Below are 12,959 nucleotides of genomic sequence, written 5' to 3' on the forward strand. Positions count from 1 at the left end.
AGAGAGAGAGAGACATTGCACATACTTTTGTAAACCACGAAAATCTTTAGTAAAGATACATTAAAAAGAAACATTTGAAGACCACTTGATTGTAATAGAATCTCTGTAAACAAAACATTAAAATTAGCCTAAGCAAAAACACCTTTAGCAGGTGCTGAATATAGTACTTTTTTGTTGTTATTTTTATTTTCCAGTGCTTGCCAGTTTTTGTAGGTCAATGCCAATATAGATTTGAATAAAAATAACTATTTTGAGAATCATTTCTGAAAATGGCCTCTCTTCATGGTTGTTTCTCCAAAAAACAAAAAACAAAAAACAACAACAAATAGCTTGTGTCTACTTCAGTTTCATACTTTCCAAATTTCTCAGTTAAAAGAGGGTTTCCTATTCAGTAAGACAATAGTTACTTTAGTGTGAGTGAATATATATGTACAAGCAAACACACACACACACACACACACACACACACACACACACACACTTTTATGGGTCCTGGATACATTCATGTCCTGTTAACATAGCATGGAAACATTCCTTTCATTCATGTTGCCTTTTGTTTCATTCATGTTGCCTTATCTAGCTATGAACTCAAGAGATGGCCCTAGACAAGCTCTGTCTCTCAACCCTAGCCCCTTGGAATGCATACAAGTTAATGATAAGGTTGGGCTTGATTGTGTCCATAAAGAAGATAATTATTTAGAGAGACAGAGTCATCTCAGGCTGATTTGGTGTTGATGGTCCAACGTCCTTGGCCTGAGCACAAATTATCTATTCAGTTAACTGTGAGAGAATTCCTCATCTGAAAATTAAGATTACAGGATTTCTTTGTATTACAGCCTTATTCCTGGCATGATGAACCATAATTGATCCTGAGATTGATCACTGCCATTGTGTGAGTATGTTTTAACACGCAGCCTGAAAAGAAGAGGAGTTCTGAAGCATGTGGACTACCGCTACTCATTGGCAGAGTTTGCTTGGAAATGTTTTGCTTTGCTGGTGGCAGTAAGCCCTTGTGACTTTCAGCAACCTGCCTAGCATATCAGTTTAAAGTGCCATTGCCCAAAACTTGCAATGATGTCAATTAAGTGCTGCATAAAATTCAAACTGCTCTCAAGATACAACTGCTCTCACTGTGCTTTTAATGATTCTACAATGCTTTGAATCAAGATTTAACTGATTATCTGCCTGAAGCCTCAGTTGTAACCATGGTTTATTAACTATGGTTAATGTTAATAAGGGGTTAGTGTTACGTACAACCAGGCCAATGACATGTTCTAAGATCTGATCAGTAGCTTCAGTAAGAATTTATAAACTAGTTTGTGAAGAGTTTCCTTCTGGTGGTGTTCTTTAATTTCTAATGGTAAGATGCCTAAAAGAAAGATGTCTGGGGTTTTTTTAAAGGTGAGTTTGAATAGTTTCTTAAATTCATTATAGATGTTATCCCAGAATTCCCCAATGACCACATATGGTAAAATAACCCCACATCTGTTTTACATCTCCAACAAATCGGTGATCCTCAGTTTACACAGTTGTGGCAGTTTGACTCCTCCCACCAGTGTGAACAAAGGCTTGCTAGACAGCTGATATCAATCTAGGTTCAATGTCTGGAGATCAGTGATAAGGCATCACATATTTGCTGCTGAGGGGTGGGGTGGGTGGAGTCAGAAAGAGCTTGAAAGGGGATTTTTAACCCTTTCTGCTTTGTTTCCCCCCACCAATCTGAATGTCTTCCCAAGCTTCTATTTTCTTCACATGGCAGGGATGGTCAGAAGGTAGATGAGCTCTGGGTGATTTTAAGTAGATCAGAAAGGATTTCTGACTTCCCCATGTTTATCAATAACAGCAACAAAGTAACCCCCCTCCCCTAAATTCAGAATTGTAGGTTCTATACAGTAAAAAATAAAATATAATTGGGGGGGGGGGAGGACAAATTTGCTGCATGGTGCCTGCAACCTCCACCCTTCCTGTTGGGCAAATACTAGCTCTGAGGGGGCAACTTGGGTGAAATGGCATGGGGTTTTATACCCATTCCTTAGCACCGCAAACAGATCTGAATCCGTAACTACCACCTGTGCCCCCCATGTTGTCTTTGCCATTTCTAAAATTAGCAAGAGATGAGTTTATTACAGATGAACTTACAAAATCAGGTCTGGCTTGGTTCCAAGTCACTTTCTGAGTAACACAGACAAACAATTTTTAGTGTAGGAAGTAGATTTCACATAGTGCATGGAGTAAATGTATGGAGGTGCGGGCTTTAGAATTTGCAAACGGATGATAGATTTGAATGACTCCCAATACATGGATTGAGTTCCCAGGCCATTAGTTGTTTATCTCTACTCAGTAAAGAAGTAAGGAGTTTAGTTTACGTAGTTTAGTTTTTAAAAGAAGCATGGTAAGAATCAGAATGTATTGTAAATCTATTACATTCTTTTTTATCCATTTTTGCTTTTAACCATTATCATCTCACATAAATCATAGTCATTCTACACATAGGATTCTCTGAATCCCGAGACTTCCCTCCACCTTTCCATGGTTTCCCAAGATCTTCTTTTCCAACTGCAGCATATAATATACTCCATGTTTTCTTAAAACTCAGTTTTTACCATAGTTCCCACTACATTGCAAGAGCTGTTTGGAATCCTGCCAATGTTTTTAATTGTTTGCAGTGTTCTTTTAAGTAACTTATAAAGTTTCCCCAATCTTTATTAAATTTATTGTCCCCTTGATCTCTGATTTTCCCAGTCATTTTTGCCATTTCGGCATAGTCCATCATCTTTATCAACCATTCTTCTTTTGTAGGTACTTTGTCCTCTTTCCATCTTTGGGCAAATAGCAGTTGTTGTAGCATACATAAATTGTCTATTCTGATCCTTAGGTATTTCTGGATCTAAAATTCTTAGTAAGAAAGCTTCAGGTTTTTCCCCAAAAGTAATTTTAAACATCTTTTTCAACTCATTATAAATCATTTCCCAATATCCTTTTGTCTTCTTGCACGTCCATCACGTGTGGTCAAATGTGCCTTCTTTCTCTTTACACTTCCAACATATATCTGTAGCTGTTCTACACATTTTTGCTAACTTGGTAGGAGTTCAGTACCAGCGATACATCACTTTCATATAATTCTCTTTCAACATACAGCATGTTGTAAATTTTAAATCTTCCCTCCATAATTTCCCCCATGATGCCAATTGTATATTATGTCTAATATCCCTTGCCCGTAAATCTATCACATTCTGATTCTTGCAGTGCATTTTAAAAGAATCTCCTTTTGAAATATGTATGATCAACAATCCCATTTCTGCATTGATCGTGAAGACCTTCACTGCTGCAAGAATTTGACTATGCACTTTGGAAAGTATGATGGTTGAATTGAAAATGAGTTCCTTGTCTTGCCAGCCACAGAATTTTAACAAGGCCAGCAAGTTGCTATCCAATAATAGAATCAGGAAAGCATCTTAAAATGCCTACAAAGTAGAAAAGGTTTTGTCAAGTGTCTGAAGTTCAAAAGGCAGGAGAGCTGTCTAAACTCAGTCAGGACTGGGTCCATAATATTGAATGCCTAGAATCTGTAAATTACAAGCTGTTCATCTGAACCATGGGGGACTACCACCTATGTTTTCCCTGAAAACCTCAGTCATCAAACTGTGATATAAGGGATCAGATGGGCTGTATCCTCCAGAAACTCCTGTAACAGCTCCTCCACCTCTCTCTTCACCATGTTGCCCAAGAAGGGGGTATTTGCAAGCAGATGGTGGTTGTCGTAAAGCACAACAAAAGGTGCAAGAGGAGGTTGCAACAGGCACAAGGACACATTTTCCTCTCATGCCTTTGGGCCGGCTCTCGTAGGTTAATTGCCCCCACCTCACTGAATAACCCTTTACCTGAAGGTTTCTTTCCCTTTTCCCTTAAAATTTCTAGCCCCAGAGTATGCTGCAAAGGATCTTTGTGAAGGGGTAACTGGTAAGTTGGAGTCTCGGACAGGTTTTCTTTAAATAAACAATAAAGATTTATTTAAGGCAAGATAGTATATAATACAAAAAGGGACGCGGGTGGCGCTGTGGGCTAAAGCCTCAACGCCTAGGGCTTGCCGATCGAAAGGTCGGCGGTTCGAATCCCCGCGGCGGGGTGCGCTCCCGCTGCTCGGTCCCAGCGCCTGCCCACCTAGCAGTTCGAAAGCACCCCCGGGGGCAAGTAGATAAATAGGTACCGCTTACCAGCGGGAAGGTAAACGGCGTTCCGTGTGCGGCTCTGGCTCGCCAGAGCAGCGTTGTCACGCTGGCCACGTGACCCGGAAGTGTCTTCGGACAGCGCTGGCCCCCGGCCTATAGATGTGAGATGGGCGCACAAACCCCAGAGTCTGTCAAGACTGGCCCGTTCGGGCAGGGGTACCTTTACCTTTACCTTTAGTATATAATACAAATGGATTCAACTTAGGTTAGTTCAGAAATACAGTGCGATTTCACTTTAAATTTGTCCTCACTTGTTTTTGCATTATTGTTTTTGTTCCTTGATACTTTCTTTCAGTTATCCACCCCCTTTAGCAATCCTGCTTCTGAGGTACTTTAAGTAATTGACCACAGGGCTCTCCACACACCCTCCCTTCACTGGGTCTGGGAGTTTCTTCTTTTCCTTAGAAGAATCTCTCCCCTCCAGACTAGGTTTCAGTCCCAAGTAGGCTGTTCCTTTCCAGCTCCTACTTCTCCTGGCTCAACCTCTGCCTCCCAGTAAAATTCCGGTCTATTCCTCCTACAGGACACAATACGCTTCACAATACGCTCAGAGTGGAAATTGTTTTTTCCAGAGCCAACTCTTTCTCCCATTCACTCTTTGTACCTCAGCCTGTCTCCTAACCTGTCTCCCTACCTATCTCCCACCCTCTCCAACCACAATTCCAACCTACTTCAACCAACCCTCTCAAACTAACTGTCTCTCCAAAACCTCTCCTTTTAAACTCTCCCTCCTGGAACCACGGCCAATCAGAGGCTGCCATTCATTAACAATTTGCAGGCAGGAAAAAAAAGAAAGAAGCACTTGTTGATCCAACCTGCCCAGCAACTTTTTCGTCACAGAGGTTTCTTCAGGGATTTATGTACTACTGCTTGACCAAAGGGAGCAGGCCCCTGGATACACTTGTCAGCTTTAGCAGCCTGGATGGACAGAGATCAAGAGAACAAGAAGCTGCTTGCAACATTGCAAGGGTCCTGTTCACATCGGCAGACCACAGAAACAGACATTTATCCCACAAAATGTGGGAAGGTGCTGCACTTCCCATAATAGTTTCCTTTTACTTCTCTTGTGGCTCAGTTGTATTTACAAGTGTTCAATTAGCAGAAATGTCACCAGTGAACTGTTTCCCATCACTGCGTCTTCATGGCAGCAAGACAGGGAACTAAAGGCATGAAGCAGTACCAGAAAAATTAGCAAACAATATTAGAGAGATATAATATATCACAGGAGTTTACCTTTGCAAAATAATTAAAAACAAACACCAGCAGACCATTGTGGGTGATGTGCTTTAAATTGCCTGCAAAGGCTTGGTGGGACAGAAAAGTTTTCTGCCCATTCATGAGTTCCAAGCATGGATACAAGCATAAGCAAAGAGATGGAAGCTGGAAATGAGCTGATGCAAGAGCCAACAGGTCCACTACAGATTGCTGGCCACTGGGAAAACCTTATTGCAGTGACGGGAAACATTGTAACTTAGTGGTAGAAGGTGTTGTTTGCATGCAGAAGGTCCCAGGTCCAGCTCCTGGTGTCTCCCAGGTAGTAGGGCTTGATCAGACTCCCACCTGAAACCCTAGAGAGCTGCTCCACAGTTGGTGAAGTTGGCAGGGACCCTGAGGGTCATCTCTTCCAAGCCCCTACAATGCTAGAATCCTATTGTTTTTCTACAAACAAATGGGTAGTTTAAAAAGACCCTACTATCGGAAACAATTTCCTCCATTAAATGCATAGTTTGGAAACTGAAAACACACTCATTGAAGACTGTTGGGATGCAACAAGAATAATAAACCAACCAAACAACAAACTCTATAATATTATTTCCTTGTGGTCTCAAAATATGAGCAACCCATAAAAATAATGAACAGGTGACAACCCTAACATTAAAATTTGCAGTGTAATCCTTATGATTATGATTAACTATTAAACAATCAACATTAACTTACATAATAGCACACAACAATACAATATTTACATCACACACTACATCCTTACAATCTACAACTACTTTTCAAAGAAAGAGGTAAAGGGAAAATAAAGAAAAAGGTAAAGATAAAAAATTAAAGTAATTAAAATATAATTCCAATTATTCTCATTGTACTGTTTCTCATTTTGTTATTTATCACACAGTGACTTATTGTTGTTCTCTTTTCCAAAATCTTATCAAAGAAGTTCTATTGTTTACACCTTTATATTACAAGAGTCACTCAAGATCTGCCAGGAGGTTTTTGTTATCACAATAGTTTTTAAATATTCTTTAAATATTGTCCATTCCTTATTGATCTTCTGCATCGGGTCTCCTCTTACTTTCCCTGTCATCCTTGCCAATTGTAAGTATTCTATCATTTTAACCTGCCATTCGGTTTTTGTGGGGGGTCTTTTCACTTTTCCAATTCTTCGCCACCAGGATCCTGGCTGTTGTTGCGTGGTCTACTATTTTTTTAAAAAATTTAAATTGCTTGAAGAGTGGTCTGCTATTTTTTAAAATTTCTGTTGACATTATTCCTAAAAAGAAGGCTTTTGGTCTCTTTGTAAATGGGAATTTTAATATTTTTTTTAATTCATTACTGTACATATGATGTCCCAAAACTCTCTTATGCTCTTACATTCCCACCACATATGCATATACGAACCTTTACCATTTTTGCATCTCCAGCACACTTCTGATCTATTTTAATACAACTTGGTCGGGGTAAGGTGTCATCTGTACATCATTTTCATGATGTTTTCTCTAAGATGATAGCATACTGTAAACTTCATGTCCACCTTCCATAATTTCTCCCACTGGTTCATGTGAATATTATATCCAAGTTCTTGGGCCCAAGACACCATCACCCCTTACTTTTACCTGTTCTTTTACCTCCCACTCAAGATGTAGATTGAACATTTTTGAAATATATTTTCCTTTGGATTGGATTAGTTATTTTTCCAAATCTGATGTCTTATTTTCAAATCCTTTTTTTAATCTATACTTAATCTTTCATTTAATTGAAAATATGTAACCAATCCGTCAGGTACAACCTAATTTCTTCAGACTTCTTCAGCGTCAATTTGTTATTGTTTTCTTCTAATATCATTCTATACATTGGCAGTCTCCTTTCATATTTTTCTTTTTTACTGCCATGGCTTCTGTCGGTGAGGTTCACCAGCGGGTCTTAGGCTCTAGTATTTATTTATATTTTCTCCCATATTTTATAAGGGGATTTTCTCACTATATGGTTTAAAAAAACCCTGTGTACCGTCACCTTCTCATAGACTAAATACGTGTGCCACAGAAATAAAATCCACTGAATTAAATGGGACTTTCTCCATGGTGTGTTTAGGATCGTAGGCTTAATTTAAAAAATGAAATAAAAAATAAGCTTTCCTTACAGTTGTGGCGCGAATGCCTATCTATTTTATTCAGTTGTATTTTATCCTTTTCTGATACTCTCCAAACAGCTCTGAGACTTTGGTAATCATCCAGTTTTGGTTAACCTGTTCAGAGGAGAGGATTGATCACATCAGGTCAATTACCTACTTAGTTCAATCTGTTATAAAACCAGAGTGACCTCAGAACTGAAAGCCTCTCTTCTATCTGAGATGCATTGGTGACACTTGTCACGGCTAAAATGGCCGCTGTTTCTTTAATGCGAATAAAGCTGGGTCAGCATGACTCAGCGGTCTGCACCAAGTTGTATATATAAGTGAGAAATGTTAGTTTGGGCTGAGGCTGGTGTTTGGGTTGGTTAGTGCTGGTGTGTATAGTTATTCAGTCGTGTTTTGCACAAGGACTTTTAAGAATAAAACTCTGCAAGGTTATTCTCGTGGACTCTTTTTGTGCCGACAAGGAGACTGAGGAGACAAAGGGAGGTCAGAACCCTTTCCTTCTTTTTTTTTTGCTTTTTTACAAACACTGACAGGTTATGGGCCCAGTGTTTCTGAGCATGTGCAGAGTGCAAAACGACTAACAGCATTTCAGCAAGGAGCTGGTGAGTCCTGGTGGTGCCTTGAGCCAGCGGCTGTGCGTTGGAGCAGTTGGTGGCAAGCTGTAACTGTCTGCAGCGACGCTGGAGCGGCTAGGATCTGAGGATCAGGAAAGCACTCAGCGTCGGCTACTGGAACAGTTTGAACTGCTAGAGGACCACAGCAGGCGACTCACAGAGCGGCTACACCAGTTGCAGAGCCAGGCGGGACCTGAGGGTCAACAGAGGCAGCAGCTAGAAGCCGGTGAGTGCCAGCCAGGACCATCTAGTTGGACTCTAAAGAGAGAGTCGGGAGAGATTGCTGGAGGCCCCACAGAAGGGGCTCAGCAAGCACCAGCAGAGATGGCAGATTTCCAGTCTTCCCAAGTTGTAAATATTGGGGGAGGCATCCTTTTTGAACTTCTCTCAGAGAGCAACTGGCTGAGTTGGTCAATTAAAATGCAGCAGTTGTTAAGGAGAGATGGACTATGGGACTGTGTTGAAACTGAGGTTTTGAGAACTGACTCTGCTGAGAAAAAACGGCTGGATGAAAGGGCCCGTGCCCAAATTATGCTGTGTTTGAGCAACTCTCAGTTATTGCATGTAGCAAATGCCAGCACAGCGTTTGAGTGCTGGAATTTATTAAGGGCAATGCATGTCAGAGAAACTGCTGGAACTATCATTTCTCTGACCAGAAGGCTGTTCAGGACTGTTATGAAAGAAGGTGAGAGTTTGGCAACTCATCTTCAAACGCTGAAATCTCTGTTTCTTCAACTACAACAGAGAGGTAAGCGTTATGATGAGACTGACCAAACCTACATTATCCTTTCAAGTTTGCCTGAAAGCTGGTTGCCTGTGATTAACATCATGGAGAGTATGCGTCCCCGAGATCTGACCCTTGAGTATGTGGTTGGAAGATTGACCGAAGAAGCAGAAAGAAGGTCAGATAGACAGGCTGAACTCCAAGAACGGAGGAGTTACAGTCGAGGGGGGCAGCAGCAGAATCTGCTCATGGAGCAACGCCAAGGTTTGGACTTGGCCATGGCGGTGAGGAGATGCTATAGATGCAACCAACCCGGGCATCTCCAACGTCATTGCAGGGCAAGACTTCCAGGAGACGACATGGAGCAGAGACAGCAATTGACGCAGAAACGTAAGCAGAAGGGGTCCTCTTCAGGGAAGAAGAACATGCGTTCTGCTCAGTTTGTGTCTGCGTTTTCTCGAGAGGAGAGGAAGATACCTCGAGGAACATGGTTGCTGGACTCTGGGAGCAGCAGGATTATCTGCAACCGTCAGGAGGACTTTAAGACCCTGGAGAAGCCAGCTGATGGAAAAGACTCAATTTATCTTGCTGATGGTCGTAGAAGCAAGATTGATGGCCAGGGAACATGTTTCCTGCAGTGCTTGAACACTACTCTACCAGAGACCCTGTTTGTCAGCAGTTTGGACTATTGTTTGCTGTCTGTAAGCTGTTTGATTAATGCAGGGTATAGTGTTAAGTTCACGCAGGATGGCTGTCTGATAAAGAATGGAACTCAGGTATGTGGCCATGCAAAGATGGAAAATGGGTTATATGTAATGCAGGACAAGCCTGTTAAAGCAGCCCAGGTGGTTCAGGATAATTTGCCAGTTCATAAGGGGTGTGTACATCAACTGCACAGAAAACTGGGTCACGCCAATTTCCGTGTGCTTTCAGAGATGCAAAAGGTGTGCAAGAACCTAAAAGTAAATAGCTGTAACTGTTTCCTAGATTGCAATGTATGTAAAATGGCCAAATCTAAGAGGAAGCCTGTGGCTTCTAAAAGTGACAGAGTATCTAAAGAGGTTTTAGAACTTGTCCATTGTGACGTGATAGGCCCTTTTCCACAGAAGACTGAAGGGGGCGCCAGATATGCTTTTCTGGTAATAGATGACAAATCACGTTTTAGTTGGCTGTTTTTGTTAAAGCAGAAATCTGAGTGTTTCCCCACATTCAGAGAATGGGTTGCCCAAGCTGAAAAGCTCTTCGCTCGGCCTGTTGTGCAGCTGCAAACAGATAGGGGCGGAGAATTTCTGAACAAACAATTTGGGGCATGGTTGCGACGTAAGGGGATCACTCACCGCTTGACTAACCCTTATAGCCCTGCTGAAAATGGTCTGTGTGAAAGACGTGGGGCTGTGATACAGTCAGTAAAGGACTGCCTGCTAGTGGGTGCAGGATTGGGCCACAACCATAGGCTGTGGGGCGAGGCTTTTCTGACCGCGAACTTTTTGATTAATAGAACCTGGTCTAGCTCTATAAAAGATATTCCATATCGTGTGTTGTTTGGGAAAGAACCAGAGTGGACAATGCTCCATAATTGGGGTTCTTGGGCACATGTAAACATTCCCAAAGCTCAGCGCCAGAAAGGGGGCGCTAGAGCGCAGAAACTGCGGTTTGTGGGATATCAGTCCTATGGCAAAGGGTGGCGTTTCAATTTATGCCCAGGACGCGTGGTTCTGTCACGAAGTGCAGACTTCGCTGACCAGGACAGATGGACTGCGATCCATGCCAACCCTGATTGCCTACTGCCCCTGCAAGTAAGGGAAGAGGCTCCTTCTCAGCCATTGGCAACACAGGAGCAGAATGAGGAGGAGGCACAGATTTCCCCAAAAGATGTGGCAATAGATAATACTTCGCCAGAGGAAGAGGAAGAAGAGCCAGAGATAAGGGGGGAATGGAAGGTGTTGGAACCAGTGTTTAAATGAAGCCCTTGTAAAACTTGGTTTTAAAAGGAGTGTGGCTGATCCATGCTTGTACACCAAGGGGACAGGCGACAAATATCTAATGCTCTTAGTCTTTGTTGATGATTTGCTTGTGGCAGGGAGTTCCACAGATGAGATCCAGAAGCTCACAAGTCAACTGGAAAAGAGGTTTAAGCTTAAAACCTTAGGGCCCGTAAGCAATTACTTGGGAGTAGAAGTAAGGCAGGAAGCTGATGGAAGCTTCCTATTGAGCCAGAAAGAGAAAATTCTTCATTTAATAGAGCAGTTTGGCATGGAAAACTGCAAGCCAGTTCAGACTCCCATGACACCAGATTTCCCAAAGACAGTGTGTGATGATGAATTTGATCAGCCTGAGTTGTATCACTCAAAAATAGGATCACTGTTGTATTTAAGCCAGTGGTCAAGGCCAGACATTGCATGTGCTACAAATGTTCTGAGCCAACGTGTATCTAAACCCAGTACTGCCGATTGGTGTGCTTTGAAAAGGCTTATCAGATATCTAAAGGGGACATTAAATGTATGTTTAAAGATATCTAGTACACAAGATGAAAAACTAGAAGTATTTGTTGATGCGGACTGGGGAAGCTGTGTAGCTACTAGAAAATCTACAAGTGGAATGGTTATGATGTTTGCCAATTCCATAATTGGATGGAGGTCAAAGAAACAAGGATATGTTGTGACCTCATCCTGTGAGGCGGAATATGGGAGCCTATCGCTAGCATGCAATGAAATCATGTGGTTTATACAGATACTAAAAGATCTAGATTGTAAAGTAGATTTGCCTATCCAAGTGTATGAAGATAGCCAATCGTGCATTGCATTAGCGGGCTCGGAAATAATGAAATCCTCATCAAAACATATTGCTATCCGTCATGCGAATGTGAGAGATTGTGTACAGAATGGGGTAATCAAACTGGAGTATTGTCAATCTCAAGATAATATTGCTGATTTGTTTACCAAGCCTTTGCCAGCAACATGCCATAATGAATTGATGACAAAACTGGGTTTATGTATATAATGTATTGTTGTATTGTTGTAATGTTATAATGTATTGTTGTATTGTTGTAATGTTGTAATCACAGGCCTTGGGTTAACCTAAAAACACCTCTTGATGAGTAACAGGCCATATAACAGGATTGTGAACAAGAGGGACCAGACGCTGTGCCAGAGCCAGGTACCAACTTTATTCCCATATCTAGTTTAACATAATTATTACAGGAGCTAATAATGGGGCTAATTCACCTGCTCATCTTCCAAAGTAATATATGCCATCAGTTGCCTTCTAGCTGATCTATGCAATGACCTTCTAGCTGGTCTGCAAAAGAATGAATGAGCACAAATCTGAAATGGCAGTATAGAAAAGCCAATGAGGGAACATTTCAGCTTCTCTGGATGCTCTGTCACTGACCTTAAGGTGTTCATTATTGAATGAAGTGACCTCAAACCATGAGACCATTGTATTACAACACACACCAGTGCTATTATTTGCAGATGGAATCAATACAATAGGTGCTGGGTTTATGTTTTTTAAAACCACACTGGATGTGGTAAAAACTGGCTTACCAGTGCAAGGATGTCTGTGTTATCAACTACTGTTTTTGGTGCATCATTGCAATTTAAAAGGTCATTATCCTCAACTGTATAATTCAGCACTTAGTTTCCCTCTGGTATCTTTTTACAAGCTCCCCACCAATTGTGTCCCTGCAACTCAGGATAATACTTTATGCATCCAATGAAGTGAATTATATTGTGTGTGTCATAATAATTTTTTTTAATCTTTCAGGTGCTACAAGACTCTTCTGTTGGTTTGGCAGGATTGAAAAGATTCCGCCTGCACCAATTTTACAATGATTGCTTAAGGATTGAAATGGTAATCTAAAAAGCCATTGTGAAATGGGTACTAACTTTTGTGCTAGATTCTACTGCATATGTGACCACCTTTCTGTATATGAGGTCTCTTTAGGAGAATGCCAGGTTTTCCAAGCATTCTGCTCCACACATTAGCCAACCATATCACTATGCAATTCCAAAAGCAGGACACAGGTCAGG

The 12,959-nt window shown here is 41.4% G+C and overlaps 1 long non-coding RNA gene across 2 annotated transcripts in view; it reads left to right on the plus strand.

The window, feature by feature from the left end:
- LOC309532342 overlaps positions 1–12,959 on the plus strand; it is an 86,698-nt gene that overhangs the window by 513 nt on the left and 73,226 nt on the right. For both annotated transcript variants that reach the window (XR_014219783.1, XR_014219784.1), the window contains exon 2: positions 837–892. This is a non-coding gene — a long non-coding RNA (uncharacterized lncRNA). The remainder of the gene's footprint in view (positions 1–836; positions 893–12,959) is intronic.

Source organism: Podarcis vaucheri, assembly GCF_965113315.1.
Source record: "Podarcis vaucheri genome assembly, chromosome: 5".
Taxonomy (NCBI): Eukaryota; Metazoa; Chordata; class Lepidosauria; order Squamata; family Lacertidae; genus Podarcis; species Podarcis vaucheri.